Source organism: Anopheles bellator, chromosome 2 (genome assembly GCF_943735745.2).
Source record: "Anopheles bellator chromosome 2, idAnoBellAS_SP24_06.2, whole genome shotgun sequence".
Classification (NCBI taxonomy): Eukaryota; Metazoa; Arthropoda; class Insecta; order Diptera; family Culicidae; genus Anopheles; species Anopheles bellator.
Window position 1 is genome coordinate 44,084,069 of NC_071286.1, and position 18,551 is coordinate 44,102,619.

At 46.4% G+C, this 18,551-nt stretch overlaps 1 protein-coding gene across 2 annotated transcripts in view; it reads right to left on the reverse strand.

Annotated features, from left to right (window-relative positions):
* Nucleotides 1-18,551, reverse strand: part of LOC131209799 (uncharacterized) — a 190,777-nt gene that overhangs the window by 39,293 nt on the left and 132,933 nt on the right. For both annotated transcript variants that reach the window (XM_058202941.1, XM_058202940.1), the window contains one exon: nucleotides 3,880-3,954. The gene's annotated coding sequence lies outside the window, so the exon portion shown is untranslated. The remainder of the gene's footprint in view (nucleotides 1-3,879; nucleotides 3,955-18,551) is intronic.

Consider the following 18,551-nt stretch of genomic DNA (forward strand, 5'->3'; position numbering starts at 1 on the left):
GGGAAAAGATGCTTCTACGCAAACATCGGCCAACAACATCTTTTCCTACGATGAACGGGGCGACGATGAGCGTACCCTGATAGGCAGAAAGCAGAACACCATCCGACCGATGCCCTCGGGAGGGTCGGGGCCGTGAAAGAGATAAAAACAGATGAAAGCCTACTTACGAGAGCCGATTCGGCGAAAATATGTTCACCCAGGCGAAAGTGTGACCGAGTAGTAGTGGACGGGCCCGAGAGCCTCGCCCAACTATGCTCCGGCCGACGGGCCTGGCCGGGCCGCGGCACAAAGTTTATTAGATATTAGAAAAGTTTGACACTCTCTAGCCAACGATAGAGAGCCCTTGTGTGTTGTGCCATTGTTGTCTGCTCACTGCTCCTCGGCTGTCGTTTTGGTGATGAGTTCGAGATTTACTTGGCTCCCTCGAGCCGGAAAAACCCGGAAAGCTCCCAACCAACTCCACGGCTTCTTAACTTGGGCCTTCGTTTTTTTTTTGTATTCGTCGTCCGTTCATTCACTAGAAATCTTCAGAAAACACCAACCAACACTCGGCCCATTGTTTCCCCGGAAAAGTTTTTCTTCGTCCGCTACTTGTACTTTTGGGGAGAGTTAGTCAGGCCACGAGGGCATTGGGCATAATTTGAAGCAGCAAGGCGCGATATTGATATCGCAGAAGTAATAATTATGCTAAGTGTACACAAAACTTATGCTCAATTGGTTTCTTTTTTCGGTGCACTAATTTTACAGTTCAGTTGTTCATCTTGCGGCCACCGTCAACTGGTATTGCAATCGGATAAGAAAAAATCCTTTTTGACCATAGCACATCTTTCGAGAATTTGTTTTTCTATTTACAATAAAACCAACACCAAAGCGAACGTTCTTTGATCAAATTGATCATGCAACAAACAATTCAAAAGAAACTTCAAACGCGTTCTCATTATCGCTCATTCCTATGCATACATTAATTATACCATTGGGTAGTGTTCTTTAGTAAACAGCTTTCTGCAGCGTTCAGAATGTATCTGCCAGAAACAAATGTTGATCGACTGTTATTATCTACCGTCGACGAAAACAAATGATTTCATTAGCTTTTCAGTCACATTTTTTTCTTTGAAGTTTAATTACGTCCTGATTGTACTAACCCGCCACGTGATCCACACTGAGCGCCAGCTTAAAGTTGGAAACCGGAGTCAGCAGCTAGCACGAAATGGAATAACAAATATTTTCGTTAAACTCGGATCGTTATTCTCGGCACCACTTTCCGTTAATTTGAACTGGGATTTGCTCTCCGGGACGAGACACAGACCCTAAACCACTCGGCAAGCGCCCGTTCTTCTTTCTCGCTCCGGTATCAGCGGTATGCTGGTGGAATCCATAATTCCCGAGAACTCGTAGACATTGGCAAACCAGCAGCCATAAATAGTGCTCGTTGTTTGTTCGTTTGAATATTTAAACGACCATCAAATCATGAAAAGTCTCTGTGCGCCATTTCTTTTTCAAGCTAATGTTAACGATTTAATTGACAGTCACTTCATTGCCAACAAACTAAATTCAGTAAAATTTGTCATTACAGAGAAGCGTATTAATTGGGAAGTTCACTAAAACACTCTAACAACCAATTTTCAAACTGTGAGACATTTTGTCTAGTCCAATGTGAAACGTTTTCCACTGCCGGTGCCAGTTCCACCTTGCCGGTGCCAAAAGTACGATTCGTTCACATTCTGGCAGCATGGCTTTTAAATTCCCGTGGCGCGTGCACGGTGCCAACTTATGATAATAATAATTTCTTTTAATTTAGAAAAGAGACAATTAAAACAGATAAATTTTCATCGTTTTTTTTGCGTGTGCCGCGTTGGCATTGGGGATAAGGAAGTAATAAAAATCGAATCGCAGTGCGGACGGCCGACGGCCGAGAGCCGAATGACAAAATGTGCCCATTTCTTCTTTTCCATTTCTGTTCGGGCCAATGCGATCGGTACATTGGTTTATCGGCCCTCGTTTTACTGCTTGATTGGAATAAATGGGCAACGGCGAAGGCGCGTGGACTTAGTAACACTCGGGACAATTTTCTTCCGGGGCTTTAGGTGCTTCGGGGGGATTTACATTGGAGTGAAGACGGATTATGGCCACTCGTGCTGTGGGCAATGCAGGTTCCCAAACCGACGTTGGTTTCGAGTAGAATGGAATGCGTGTTACTGTTTTTACTGCATGAGCAATTCTTTCATTGTGTACTTTCGAAACATTAATAAAACTTTTATTCAGATCATCTGAATTCTGGAAGGTGTGTATTTTTCTGGTGCTCAATCCAATCCAATCGAAAGAAAGAAAACAGGGCCGAGCTTATAAAACTCACAGCTTTTCCAACCGGAAGGACCGCTTATAATGTAGCTTCACTGTGAAGTTTTCTCACTGCACGCCAACTGCACGTTTGGCATGCTAGCCATAAAGTCACTCTATTTTTACAGGGCACTATTTAATCCTCATCCTCGTTGGAATGCGTCACGAAGTTAATCGCATTCAGTTCCATTTTTGCTAGTTTTCTCGTGCAAAAAAACCCTCCCCTGCACTCCGTTGCAATTCTTCTTCCTTCATCCCTTTCGGCTTGAGAGAGTTTGACAACAATGGCGGTTACGCCACAAGCATCGTTATGTTTATTTCTGTGTCCACGTAACAAACCACCCATTTACTGTCTACTGGGCGGCCATCGTGAAGTGTTCGGCTGAGGGTAGTCCCAGCGTCAGACGTTGGTCCAGTGCACCGGCCAAAGGCCCAACTTCTGTTTGCAGCTGAATGCAGCCATAACTCACTTCCTCCCGCATCATAAAAATAATAATCACAATAATCCTCTTCCGAGTCGCTCAAACCGAGCCCGGCCGGCGGAAAATAAAATCACAAGAAACTCGCCGGACTGCCGGACTAAATTGCAGGGGAGGACACCAGCCAAAGAAATCTCAGCCAAATGCATCTCAAATGCGCTTCCCAGGCGCGCTGGAACTGCCTGCAACTGCACCGGACAATTCGGCCCGGCGCATGCACTCGTCCTGGGGGCGCTGTGTCACCGGTCCGCCTACCCGACCGGACCGGGCAGGAAGCAAGAAAAGAATTTATCGACCAGAACGAAAGCGGGCACCGCCGCGATGCCACGCCACGGTGGAAACGAAATCACTTGGAGCCAGCCAAAGTGTTGCCAGTCCCTTTTTCTTTTCATCTCCCCTCTACTTTGAAGAAAGTCCATAAAAAACTTTTCTCATTGCAGACGCCCGGAACGGGACGGGCACTGTCCAAACGGACGCCCATCCTATTGGCACGTGTTTTCCTTCATACACTGGCTTCCCACCTTCGGCTTGTAGAGGCCCCCTTGTTTTTTTTTTCGGCGAGGCAACTGCGAAGCGAGAAAAAAATACGGAGAGCCTTTCAGCAACGTCCAGTGTGCATAATTGAAGGTGTCGGCTATTAAGGGCCAGGGGTCAGCTAGACAGGGCACGCTGCTGACCACCGCAGCATGATTGGCAGGGCGGGGGATGCCCACCACACTCGACGTCTGGCGACCACTTTGCTAACCGACGATTTCACTTTAAGACGCCCAACGCGGATCGGGGCAGTCTTTAAACGGAGCTTCTTCGTGCGGCGCAGAGGGCGAGAAACGGATTGAAAAATACCGAGAAAACGACCAGCACCAGCTGAAGAAATGGAGAAATCGGTAGCCCCGGCCATTGTGGGCCGATGGGCCGAGCCGGGCAGAAGACTTTATTGCGAAAGTTTACGAACAAAATTCACGTTGATCTACGCCCACCATAAATGGCTCCTCTAGGTTGGTTTCATTTCATCGGGGCACATCTTGAGTTCCGAACCGTTACGTTGGAAATTAGTTAACCTTACCTGCGTTGGGAAGGTGAGGGTTTCGCGCAAGGTTTGGTTCGCGCGACCGGATGAATTCAATTTTGAGCACCCAATCTGGAAAGATCCAACAAAATGGACAATTGAAAACTGTTTGCGGAATTGAAAAGCATAATATTTCAATATCAACGTCACGGAACAAGTTGGGAGGTTTTTCTAGTCAACAAGCGAAAACCGGTGGCTGTTACGCTGACCTTAGATAGTTTAAATCATTTGATGAACGAATGGAACCATTGTCTTGATTAACGATTGTCTTGATTTGATTGAAATGATTTAGAAAGTTACCTTTATCACTTACTCGCTTACTCGCTTACTTACTTACTTACTTACTTACTTACTTACTTACTTACTTACTTACTTACTTACTTACTTACTTACTTACATACCTACTTACTTACTTACTTACCTACTTAGTTACTTACTTCTATACTTACTTATATACTTACTTACTTACTTACTTACTTACTTACTTACTTACTTACTTACTCACTTTCATATCAAATTATTTAAAACTGTGTATGTTCCAATAATTCAAGAACATTTTCGTTTCTTTTACTACTTTTTGCAAATGCATTCAATGCACCGTTTATACCTAAGACATTACAGCTACATCCTTTATTTCCAGCATATTATGAGTTGCTTTTCAAAAAACAGAGTTCAAATAGAAAGAGATGGATGATGCGCACAATTTGTGGTCAAGTTTTTACAATGAAATGTAAACCCTACACATTAATAAATTTGCTTGCTTCTTTCTCTTGATCAGCATCATTGTACAGGGTGGTCAAAAGGGTGTTCTCTTTTTCAATTGGTTATAAACCAAAAATTGCTTAACATTTTTCGATGTTTGATCATTTATTTGAGAGGTTGATTCACCAAATTTATGCATAAAATACAATTTCGGTTCCAGAAAATTGGGGAAATATGAAAAATGTATTTCCAAAGTGGTAGGTCGTCAACTCATTTGTCAAAAGCACATTTCATTGAAGCTCATTTTCACCTCTGTGGCTATGTTAATAAGCAGTACTGTCGTAAAACCCACATATCGTGCAAGAGAAGCCAATGCACCCACAACCAGTGAATGTTTGGTGCGGATTTTGGCTGATTGGTTTTCGACGAAATTGAAACTGAGAACTTGGACGGCATTTCGTTTCAACAGGACGGCGTAACGTGCCATATAGCAACAGCCACAATCTATATTTATGTTACGGGAATAAACCAGCAATTTTGGACAACCTCAAGACCAAAATTCAAGTTGCAATTGGCGAAACAGGTCCAGTTACGATCGAAAATGTACTCAAAATAGGTCGACCGATTGGGCTACTGCCAAGCCAACCGTGTCGGACATTTAACCAAAATTGTTTTTATTAGAAAAATATTAAAGTATCAAACTTTCAATTAAATGTTCAAGCGTCGAAAAACATTAAGCCTGTTTTATAATCAAATCTCGAAAAAAAGAACTCTTATTTGACCACCGGAATTTGTATATCGGAAATTAGGTGGGTCAATCAGTTGATAAATAGGAATTTTGCACCACATTGTAAGCCTTAGCTAAATAGCACAGCTTGTCTATGCCATATTTCAATAGTCGATTTCTTTTGTATACTCATCGTTTCGCAATAGTATCAATATCTAAAAGTAGTACCTAAGTAGTAGTACAACTTCCCCGTCCGGAATAAAATTCAACAAACGGTGCATGGAACATAAAGTAGCTAAGCAATGTGATGATCACTGTAGTGACAGTTTGTCTTGACTAGCTCAGGTTTTACTGGGTGGGTGAAGCAACCGGAACTGGAATGGCAACTAATCGGGATCCTAAAACGGTGGAAGAAACCAAACGACCATCGTCTCATTTTATGTAACGCTCCAGGTCAATGCAAAAGACAATACGGCCACATTCGGAGTTGACCGTTCGCTGTGGGTTTTCAACGCCTTGGCCTCAGTCCCGTTCGGGCTCATTTAGGCTGCGGTCAAGGCATGCCTCAGACTTCTTACACACACGGAAATGAATTAATGCATGAACCGACGGCAGTATAAACAACTTCTCTCACCGCCCGCTAACCCTCCCCGAAAACAGATGCCCGGATGCCATCCCCGATCGGCCATCAGTGCCGTCTGCGGTGCCCGTGAAACCCACACAGGACGTGAGAAATAATGCAATCCTTTATTTTTCAACTGCACCCCGCCGGAAGTGGCCTAGCCCAGCCCAACCTAGCCCGGCCCCTCGGTGGCAATGGGTTTAACACTCGAACTTTCCGGTCCATCCGGGTCTTCGCGCCCATCGTCGGCGCATCTTCCGCACGCAAGGGCTTTCGCTAACGCCATCGACTGCACTGGTTACTCCAGGTGCGCCGGTCGGTGATGAGAAAGTCGTATTTTTCCATTTTAGTAAGTGAAAATGTTTCAAAATGTCAGAACGGGTTGCAAGTCGCTCGGTGGCGTTGCTGTTATTGTACCGCCGGGCCCTCCACCGCCAGCACCGGCCGTTTGTTGGTAATGATGTTGTTCTACCGGCTTTCAGCCACTGTTGTTATGTTTGGTCCGTGCCTGTTCTATGCTCGGTCCCTGCTCCAGCGACTAGATTTACATTGTGCTGCTCTACTCGGCTCTGCTCGGCTCGGCCGGGACCGTGGACGTCTTTGTTGTGCCGCTCGTCCTGCTGGCTCGAAACTGTAAAATAGGATTACATTTTAATCCTTTGCACTGTGTGGGTTGCGATAATCTGCTGTTTGCAGAGACGCCGACGCCGACAAGCCCGCTGGAATGGCCGCTGGCCGGCGAGGTGCCGAGGCCCGCGTCCAGCCAGGTCCGAGCCACCGCACCACGGGGGCTTCCCAGGTGGACGGAAATAAAACTAAAAACCACCGGCGATGCGACGAATGTCCGCCCGGCATCGCAAACGGTGCTTTCTTCGCCGGAAAAGTATTACCTGTATTTTTAATGAAACCAGACTTTAATTACGCTGAAAGCGAATTTCTGTCCCGGTGTCGACGTTTTCGTCCGGCACCCGGTGGCGAAGTAAATCTATGGTTTCCTGGACGGCACGAAGCCGCTGCGCATGATAATGAACGGTTCCGATAAGTTGACCAAATACCGCCGGTGGCCACAGTCAGGAGCCCCGGAGCGGGAGTTGCGTGTCAGGCCAAGTTGGTGTCAATTTTGATGGGAGAGAGACCGGAGACCGGATACGATAAAGAAATTAAACCTGATTCTGTGGAGAACTTTCGCTGTACACCCGCCGTGGCACCCGTTGGTGAACCAACAGACTGAGCTTTGCGCTGCCAGTGGCTTCGTTTATTTTTAATCTTCAACAATAATTTATGGGAGCTGCTCATTGTAATTTACTGGATTTTGGTTCGCTGAGCATAACCGATACCGATGGCAGCATTTCGTGGTGACCGTACTATAAGGGACTCGCGTTTTCCAGCAAAAAGTACTCGAATTAGTCCTCCCTGGAACACCATTTTGAAACTACAAAAGTGACATTCAGTATCCATAATCATGAAGTTCTCTGGTGCTTTGATTCTTTAATCAATTAGTTACAAGCTGTGAATAACTCGCTGTGATAAAAGGTGCGTTTTATGAATTAATGCATTTATGTATTAGTAGCATCGTATTCATAATCTTAAACTTTCGATAATCCCGATGCTCACATATTCGTTATAAGTAAAAAAATACCAACTTATGGTTCATATCAACGAAAACCTATGCGGATGGCACCAGCAGCTTATGTGGTACATGGATAGCATTTAGAAAAAGTTTCTCAAAGAAAACTTGACATTTGAATAATCCAATAGACGACAACAACGTGATCGGCTCGTTTAAGAATTGGCTCAATTCGTGGAATAAGTTCCATAAAGATGGATCTTTTCTGTTCAACCGTTTCCATAAATTCATTTCACCTCTTCGCAGCATGCAGTCTTCCAAAGGATCACACAAAGGTGTGGTGCAATTTGCATGTGAACGGAAATCACTTGAGATGGATAAAATTGAATGAAATAGAATTTAGCTTTCCCGCATTCCCGCACTCGTTTATGATGTGGCAGAGTGCGAGCAAATGGCACGGGCATCAGTAAGACCCTTTGTAGTACGCTGAATAGAGCACGGTGGCACGGTGGCAGCTATTTAAAAGCTCCACTTCAACAGGCTCATCATTAAAATGCTCCTCGCGGTAACTATTGTCCGTTTTCATTACTTGGCCCCTCCGGTTCGTTGGGTCCGCAACGGCAATACGGTTAGCTTGGTCGGCCCTGCGGCTCGCGTTACTTTTCCCGCACTGTAGTCTCGAGAACTTTTCTTCTTAGCGAAGAAGTTTCTCCATTGCTCATTGTAGTTGCGTGTATCGAGTCGGGTTGTCTTCACCATCCGGCGAGGGCACCGAGGCAGCAAAGTTCCGCCCGACGGGCAAGAAACTTCATGCAAAGCGAGTACTTGGCCGAAGTCATTCGCCGTCCCAAAACAGTCGCCCGGCGCTCGCAACCGGAAAGAACTATTCTGCGCTCCGCCACTCACAGTAACCGCTGCGGGGCACCGTTTTCCACTGCCCTGCACTGCACAATAGGCCTGTAAATTTCACTTAATTACGTTGTTATATACAAATTAATTAAGTTATTCATCTTGCACTTTTTAGCCTCTGCCACGGTGCGCACGGCGGTTACCACGGAGCAGCAAAAACGGAGTGCACACGATAAACAGCGACCAGTAGCAGACGGTGGTGCCCCGGAAGACCTACGGCTCGTAGCTGAAACGAGCGTCATCCTCTGGCGATGGTTTACGGCGTGTTCTCGACTCGGAGCTCGGAGAAGACAGAGCTTCGGCTAGCACCTACGAGTCACGCCACTCTGCACACCGCGTAGCAGTGGCGATGCTGCTCTGTCCCAACTCTATCGTTGCCGGTTTCTCTGTCCATCGTTCTGCTTCGCTAGATGAAGACAACCACCAGGCGTCTCCATTCACGAAACTAACCAGGCGCCTCCACGCGCCAATATACTCCGGAAAATGTAACATCTACCAATTCTACCAAAGTGTAGTACATTAGCAGCTATTGAGGCGTAATTTAAATTGATGTGTGGTCAATTTTAGCAGTGTCAACCCAGATGCGCGTTTCGTCGACTGGCTCAGTTTTTAAATTTCGCAACTAATTGTTAAGCAATATTTCTTCGCTTGTTTCATATTGCTTTACTTTTCTTACTACATACGGTGTCGTTGCATGCTTGTTTCCCCCTAAGAGACGCGGCTCTATTGTAGTTACCCGGCGTGTAGTTTGCCAAACGACACGCTTCCGGCGCTGCTCAACAGTTTTCAAATTGAAGCACATCCTGTCAGAGCACCACGTCAACAGCGGCATTGTTTCACGACGGTGCTCATTACTGTTTGGCTCGCGAGGCCAAAAGCGCAAGCGACGGCATTGCAAAGCACTCGCTACGCTCGTAAGTAGCGTGTCGGTAACTTAATTCACATCAGCGCCGGTCCCAGCTGGTGTTTCGAAGGCAAAGGCGCGCAACAATATTCCACAAAGGACATTCCCATCCAGGGTTGACACCGCCAGTGGTCGGTATACAAAAGTCGCAGTTAGTGTTTCGCTGCACCCAACGGTGGGAGGATGGAGTTATGGCACACTTGCCCTCCGTGGAGACCGCAGCCCACGTCCTCAGCGTCATCGAGGCGCCTGGCCGACATTTGCGAACCTGCCACATAATGACGGCTCGGGGTGAACATTGTCGAGCGTTTGCTTGCGCCGTCATGCTGTCCCCGCTGTCTATTTCATCAAACAGCCGTGCAACAGTTTTTTCATCTATCACTCCCTCCCTTTCTCTCTCTTCTTTCGCTCCTTCTCAATCTGAGCCCGGCGGGAAAGATGAGAATGTCTGCGATTCATTATTAAAAGTGCATTATGCAGCCGGTATGTGTGCGTTGTGCAGCGAACTGCGCAAATAGGTCGCCGGGCCGCCTGCAAATCTATTGGAGGGCGCCGGGTTTTGTGTTTTGTGTACTGCGATAAACGTAGGAATAAACCGGCGCATTTTCCCAGCACTTCTTGGCGGAGGCGCACGCGTATTCGCGTGGCTCGCAGTTGGTACAATCACGACGTCGACCCGAGAGCCGTTCCACCTGATGCCAAGGTCTTTCGGCTGCCGTTCACGGTGCCACTTGAGGACGACGAAGGCGATGACTTGACATACTCAAGGGTACTGATAGTGCACGAAGAAGCTCTTCGGAAAAGTTGAGCACTTTGGGTCGAGGATTGCGCTCTTTAGCAGCCCTTCTCGACTCGACAGCTGGCTGCATACGCCGAGGGTTGCATTGTTCGAAAAGAGGTGCCCTCTCCGCACGTGTGTTTGTGTGCGATTTTTTCTGCGAAATCCCCTTATGTAGGCGAGAAAGTCGGTCGGCCATACACTTGGGCTGGAGCGTGAGATTGTTGCAGGATAATATCATAAGTGTGATCCTTTCTGTGTATTTCATCGAATTCAAGTGACTCACCAATTGTGGTTGTTTATTTATTGTTAAATGAAAATAACATAATAAAATCACATTGTATACAATACCGAAGCCTTCATGTAATGCTTTACCGTCCGACATTAAAATTAAGAATATTAATTTGGATGGCGGGATAAATAGGAAAACATTTACAATATGTTGACAAGGCGACCAATTGAAATGGGTTGATCCGAGTTACTGCAGTCGAGCATTTCAGTTTAAATTATGGTCCACATGGTGCTCCTTCCTCTGAATTTCACATACGTGTACATACGGTGCCAATAAAAACGTATCCGCACGTCGAGACCAGTCCAGTTCCAGTCCAAAAATGTTGAAAAACTGAAGCAGTGATTGGAGACATAAGCACTATTCAAATGAATGCATCCTCTGGATAGCCACCCCGGGGACGACCATCTTGAATAGAGCCATCCTCAAGCTCATTTTGCCGTACTTCCCTTTTCTGGTAATACATTTTGTTTCCACTAAAATTGTGAGCCGCACTCCTGAGATGTAGTTTTTCACATGCTCATATATTCTGCGCTCGCCTCGGAACGCCGCTGCCTTGTAGAATTAAATGAAACTATGACATTGGGATGCTCTTTGGTCACCAAGGAGGAGTGGGGAAAAAAATCCCTTTACAACTTGACACACGACCCCATGGCCGTTTGTGGAAGAAGCCCTGCTGGGACTATTGCGCCAGTCACCGGGCACTAGGGCGCCGCTGAGAGCTTTGGTGGATTTATTTTGCATATGAGCACCCTGAATGCACCCCATGATTGCAGTGTGCTGGAGCGGAAGCATTAACAACAGCAGCCACTGCGGCAAAACACAGCATGGCCGTAAAAAGGCACTAAGGGGAAGATTTGAAAATAAAAATAAATAAATTTTATACCGGCGCCGGCCCAGGACATGCACTGATGAGCGAAAGCTGTCTGCCAACTGAAGGTCCGACCGGCGTATGTTTAAGCCCTTTGGGTGTTTTTATGACTATCTAACAACTTCACTTATGGCAACTGTAAATTTGCAATCGTATGACGTAACCTATTTCATGGTGCAGCGACACATTAAAATTTGAATGCAAGAAGCTTTGGCATTTTATAAAATTAAAATCTCCTGTTTTACTTTCTATACAAACAATTCCCTACATTCAGATTTTTTAATATTATCAAAACCAATGCAAACCAAAACAAGCATTGACCTAGTTCCATCAGAAATGTCATAAGCAAGAATCTTTTTACAGGAATATTTAAACGTAAAATGTTAGTATAGTGTAGATCTCCATTGTTAAAAAAGTAATGTTGGTGGAAAATCTTTTACAATAATCCTTTTTGACAGTGTTGCCCCTAACTCCACGAGATCGTCCGGCAGAAAATAGCAAAAGTTAATCAAATCTGGGGTATTACTTGGAAGTTTCGTTGGACAAACAAAAGTTTGCCCAGTTCGATTCTCGCCCAAAGCGTCCTCTAATGGTGGCCGGGCCACGCACCAGTGAAGTAATTCGGAAACCTAATTCCGGTTGACATATTGGAAGAGTTTGGCCTATCGCGCTCATCTGGTATTCCGAGCACAGCCCGGATCGATTGGTTGGCGTAAATAAGCCGAACACACAAACGTGTAGAGAGACACAGGGCCCCAGAACCGACGCGTTGTCTGTCGGCCAGGAGGTTTTGCAGTCAGTGTTATTGCAGTTTGTCCCCTGTATTACTCGGCAACTTCTTGGGTCTGCTTCTGTTTCCCAATTATCCACAAAAACTTTCATTCCTAACCGGTGCCACTGTCAACGATCCGTAATGCTTCGGCTATGACAATGACGTTGCTCACGTACGCCCGGCAGTGTTTGAGTGGTTTTTCCTAAGATTGCCACACAGCCACAATGACTACTGTCTGCTTCATGGTGGCGTAGCGGTTGTTCTGGTCGCCCGAAACGGAGCCAAACGGAGGGTGCAGTAATTGGCCTCTCAGCGGCTCAGCGGCTTCCCAAGCCTCCCGTTTGTTGACGAAAAGTGTTGAGCTTACATGACTGGACGAAAAGCGCACAAATGTTCTGCCAGCCGTACACGCACCAGACTAATTGGAGGGCAACTGCTCGAATGACCACCAGACAGACCGCATGTTTGTTACTAGTAGGAACTTTTAACTCGTGATACCTAGAGCTATAAGTTGTACACCATAGTTATTCATAAAATAAAATAGCTCTTTCTACATAATATACTCCTAACCGAAATAACGAAAACATATTTAGTTTCTGTTTGTAACCCTAATTGTGAAACATAAATGCAATTCACTCGAAACGACAAGATTATTCTCGCAGAGATCTCAAGATTGTTGAAGTTCGTTGTTTAGAACGAACTCAACCAATCCTTAATTAAGTTATATTATCATCTCGCCGACTTGTTATCTCTTTGAGTGAATTAAACTGTCCAAAGCATAGAACTTGATCAAAGCCCCATTTCCCAAAGCAATCTGTGCAACTCGCTTCCCAATCACTCGGTACATGCGTCTTCATCCTCATCGGAGAACATTTTTAATGTGCGCCGATTGCATCATGCAGCCCCGGAATTGCCTTTCGCATTGCCCCACAGGACATATCGGATGCGATCGGAAAAATTGTGCACAGCGAACCCGCCGGGAACAATATCGGCTCGCGTCACTCGGGTACCACACACAGGTTTATTGCCGCACGCCGACGTGCTCATTTAATCAGTTTCACGCCAAGATTTCATGGCTCCGCCGTCTTACGCTGAGGCGTTTTCTCTCACTTCATCAGCCGATAACTATCTTTACTACTGCTTCCGTTAGTGCCGCTTATCACTCGGTGCCTTTCGCGGCATCGCACTCCTCGCGCACCGTACGGCGAAGGTACGGCCATTCTTGCGTGCCGGTGCCAGCAGCGTGGCAATAAAAATTCCGTTTCCGCATCGAACGGCTCTGGAAAATGTAATAAAGCCATTATCACTTCCTGATATCATTTTTCCACCACCAAGTCACTTCACGATCCAGCGATACTGATGATAATGTTTTTGGCAACACTTTCGTCTATTGCTCCGAATGGCCGCTCGTAGACGGGCGGATCCGCACAAAGCGAACCCGGCAAGCATCGTGTCGGATCGAACCGAACCCATGTTACGATTGGTGTCGATACACTTTTTCGCCTTCCACAGCCGTTCCGCTGTCGATGCGGTCACGCCTGATGTTGCAGTGCCTCCTCACGTACACACTTATCAGCAGAAAGACATTTATTCGATCTTTATAGGATGCCGATACTTTGGGTTGCGTGAAATGTGTGGAGCTCGTCCCCGTCTTCGTGGCTCTGCCAACCAATCGTACGCCCCCACCGAACAAGACAGACAGCAGCGCGATGGAAAAGCGCCACCGAATTGAAAAAGTGTGGAAAATGAGTTAGTTGCCGGGGACGGAAGCAGTTGGAAATTGAAAACTGTAAGAAATCATGAATTATTCATAAACAGTGGCTCGGCTCATAAATTGAGCCGAACAGAGAAGGCTTCACAAATGCAAAGCAGTCATTAGGTTGGGAGTCTACATTTTTTTGGAAGGGCGCGGGACATTTTTTAAAACTGATCTTCAATCTTGAATTTATTCCCTCATGTTTTGGGAACGTCGCCACTAGACATTTGCAAAAGTTTATAATGAAAATGAATTCTTTACCTTAACCATTTTTGTCTCTTCCAATCTTTCATTGTTAAAAAAGGATTGTGAAAACAGATTTCAAAAATTCAAATACAACATTAAAAAATCAATTTTACATCCACAATTCGAAAGAAAAGCTTTCGGAGCACGATCCCCACGGAATAATCCATTTGCTCCGTTGATTGACCCACATTTTTCGCCATAAATACTCGAATACGAGTTGCGACCCATGAAAACCGCGGTGTTTCTGAACGTAACGAGGTAAAAGTATTTCAATTATTTTGGCAGTTCCATTAAACTCATCTTTGCGCTTGCTCGCCAAACCCACATCGCACATCAATTTCCCATTTCTCGGCCATCGCTTAAGCATTCCTTCGCTAACATCTCCGACATCTGCAAACGTTAGCTGAAAAGTAAAGCACTTCCAAAAGTGCTGGCTGGCACCGGCGACCTGTCCGCTTACGGCGCTTTCGATAGGTAGACGACGGCCACACGACGACCATTCCGGGTGGCTCCCGTCGAGAATGAAGATAAATCTTTAAAATTTATACCACACACGACAAATTGTTTTCCTCATTTCCACGCATCGTGCCCGTGAGCGGGCGGGCTGTGTGGGCTCGCCAAATCCGAAAGTCTTCGGCCGAGTCTTTGCTTGCCCGGTCGAAAAGCACCGTTAACTGCCATCTTGGTCGACCCTTGGTTCGCTAGTGGGCGAATCTTGCAACTATCGTAGCCACTCCATCGTCGGCCTCAGCCGGCTACTCGCTTCGTCTATCCTTCGCACCAAAGCTCCACTGCCGCGCTACTGAACCGGAAAATCCTCCACCGCAGTTGGCAGCGGCGTCACGTTTCCGTGGCCACTGTTGCATGTCCCATTTATGCTCTTCCATCTTTCCGACCAGCTTCCGACTCGGGTTTTTCCTTTTGTTTCTCACCAGCTACTTTATTTTGCCCTCGGTTTGATCCGTTTCGCCGCGAAAATGGCGGAACATTAGGTTCCGTTGATGGTCATGGCCGCGTTGGCGGTCCATTTTCTTCCGTCGAGCATTTCAAGCATCAGCGGCACACGGGCAGCGGATCAGCCAGGGCAGCTGGGCAGTGGCCGCAGCGCACCGGAAAGTCCCTGGAGGTCCTTCCGGTGTGTCCACGGTGGCTGCTCTCCGGAGGACAGACTTCCAAAATGAACAATATGTACGCCGAAAACGGAAAAACCAAACTGTCGCATGTTGAGCGAAGTGGAAAATTCTTTCCTTCCCGTTCCATTAAAGTGCCAACCGAGTGGCGGCGACTCGAGGGAAAGGCATTAGCCACCCTGTGTCTCCCTGGCATACCGTCGGTCGCTGGTCGGCCGTAGCCGGTGGCCTCGGATTGGGAAAAACCGACCCTACGGCGTCAAGTAAATCGGGTGCGCAAAGTTCCGGGCGCAACGCAGGAATACATATGTACGCTCGTATGTTCGTAAAGCACCTACGCCACGCCGGAACATTGTACATCTTCTCGGGCCGAGCTCGGGCCCGAGATAAAGTGGCGCTCCTAATCCGCTGGAAGGAAGTTGGTTGCCATCTTCAAATTCGTCCTGCCGCCCACCGGGCGAGGGCTTAGCCCACCGCCCCGGTGACCCGGTGCTTTATTTCTTTCTTCATCTCCTTAATATGCTTTGTATGCGGAAAAAGGAAACGCGCATTGTTTACTGCCCCCCGGCTCGCCATTTTCTGATGTCGCTAGTAAAACTTTTTTATTTTCCCTGCGCAATGCATACACAATGTTGTCGTCGTCGCAACAGTGCGGGAAGTTTGGAGTGCGCATACAGCACTTTCCGTGCTCCGTGATCCGGGTCGAAGTTTAGTGCAAACCGTACATTGCGGTGCGGCTACATGCAGCACCGAAATACGTTTGACAATTACAAGTTCTTTCCTTATTTTCATTGTTCAGGGCCAACCGCCAACGCGACCGGTAGCCGAAACTTCACAAACGGCGGTGTAACGACTGAAGCAATTATTATTATTTCACTCACTGCCAGGCCAGCCACAGTAGCGAGTAGATCCGTAGTAGCTTTCGAGCATTTCGAAAACCACGCGCCGAATAGCACCCGGGCGGATGTCAAGCGCCCGGACAAACACATACCACAGCGATTTAATATATTGCACCACACGAACACCCAGCACACCGAGCACTTTGGCGCGGATTCTCTCTTCTAAGCCATTCGGAGCCAAGCGTGGCGGTGGATGTGAAATAAAATTAATTCCTGACACTGACAGCTAATATGTTGCTGGCTTGTATGAAGGGAAATGGGCCGCTTTCTTCGCCTTCTCAACAATAGCCGGGGCCGTGGCTAGCTCGCTTCCGCCCCGGTTGGCGACGAAACGCAACAGGAAGTTTCCTTTTTGCTCCCGCCCAAAAAATTAACCTTTGATAGGGCATAGCGAGGCCCGCGCTGTACCGAGCAGGCCGCAAACGTGTGATTGATTTCGTCACAAAGAAAATTGAGTTCTGTAACTGGGTAATTACCTTCACGAAAAACGAAAAAGAAGAAAGCTCCGATGGTTTTGATGAACTCAATTGCAGCAAATTGAAGTCTCGGAAACAATTTATTATTCCAATCGAAACTTGAGAAAAGATAGGGCTAAGGTAGCGATAGGGCACTTTTCAATGATAAGTCTGCCGATGTGTCGTGTTAAACACTTTTCTTACTCAAACTAAAGTTCTGTTTGATACGACTTGATTTAATTTGCGTTTCTTTTGGCGTTTGCATTCAATTGTTTTAGATCGAATATCGTCAACTACTCACAACATTTTCCCCTTTTTTCCATTTTTTATTATTTCATTGGGATCATATTTTTTAACATTAAACATTAAATACCCAGCCATACAAGAGTAGTTCCATCGAATTCAAGTATTAAGTTATGAACGAAGCTCTGCAAAACAAACAAAAGTCACTTGAAAGGATTGTTGAATTGTTCTAAACCTATTTTATCGATTGGGTTTTATCGATCGATACTAAAATATTATGCCAATCCTGGAACATATTGACTACAGGACATACAACACATAAGTATGTAATAAAACATACACTAAATTGGTCTTGTACTACTTCTCAATTTCTTACATCAGGTTGACTTCCCAAATTTTTGCACACAAAAAACGCAACCCGAGGGCGCTACAAATTCGACATTTTGCACTAACACTCATAGAACGCATACAATCGTACTGAGCGAACGAAAATAATTCATTACGGACCTAGAAGATCGAGGAGAACGAAAACACAAAACTTTTATCTCACACTAAACTTGGACCGACGAGGTGGTTAGCAGACCGTAGATAAATTGCCCTATTTCCGGTCCTGTCCAGAGTGTTTTCCTCACATCCGTCTTTTACATCCTGTGCATTCCAGTGCCACCCCACCAAGTTCCGGTGTTTCTACGTTGCATTTGTTGTAAACCCCTTGAGTCGTTTTCGGGGTGTTTATCTTTCGTTCTTCGACGTGGCCCACGTCATTCACAGACCTCACCAAGTGGCGGCCAATACTCTAGTGAATGTGTATGTATGTTTATTGTAATTCTCCTTTGCGAACCATTTCCTGGGTTGTGGTCCCGGTACGACGCTGAGTCCGACGAGGCCCGCAAATACTGGGTACCTTTGCATCGCCTCGTCAACCATGGAAAATAGTTTCCCACGTTTCCCAACAGGACCACCGTGGTCCTGCTTTCGAGATAAATGCTCTCCAGTTACCGTAGGCGAGTTGTTAGCACCAGACCCTCGATCGCGGTCGGATCCGAAGCATTTCATCGAATGAATTCCGATACCATATTGAATGAAAATATTTAAATTAATCGGTCGAAAGATGAATCCTATTACGCGTAACGGTTTGAGAGCCCGCACAGTGGTCCCTGGCGGATCACGGCACCAGCAACACCAAGGACCATGGGTATGGTAAAGTTACCCTTCACAAACTGCACATGTTCCGTCGAGCTGATCTGTACTTACTCCCCGGCTGCGATGTGTATCATCGCCCATGTCAATGCAGCCCGCAGCCAATCGAGGTCACTCCGAAAGCGGATGTGCCCGTGGAAGGCACAAAACGTAAACTCACCATTCAACTAAGGCACACCGTAATTGATATGAATTGTTTCCATCGGTATGACTGCAATACACGTTCGCTAATTCGAAGAATTTAGATTGATTACACAATGACGCCGGTCCTGGCCGGGTTACGGCTCCGACGCACAGATTGTATGCGCGTTCAGCAAAACATGTACACCACCGAGTATCGGATACAATGATTGACTCCTATTGATTAGCTGCACGCGTGACTTGTAGCAAAAGCACGGAGCAGCAACCGATACACTAGGAGGCTTTTTATCACCGGCAACATTTTAATCCACCTGGTACTGGAAAATGCAATTGGTATTCCCAGCCATCGCACTTTTGCAAATTGCAGAGCTTAAATTGGATCAAGGGTATCTTTCCCGCACGCTACTAACTAACGAACGATTGTTCTATGTTTTTGTCGTACGATTCAAAATCCGAAC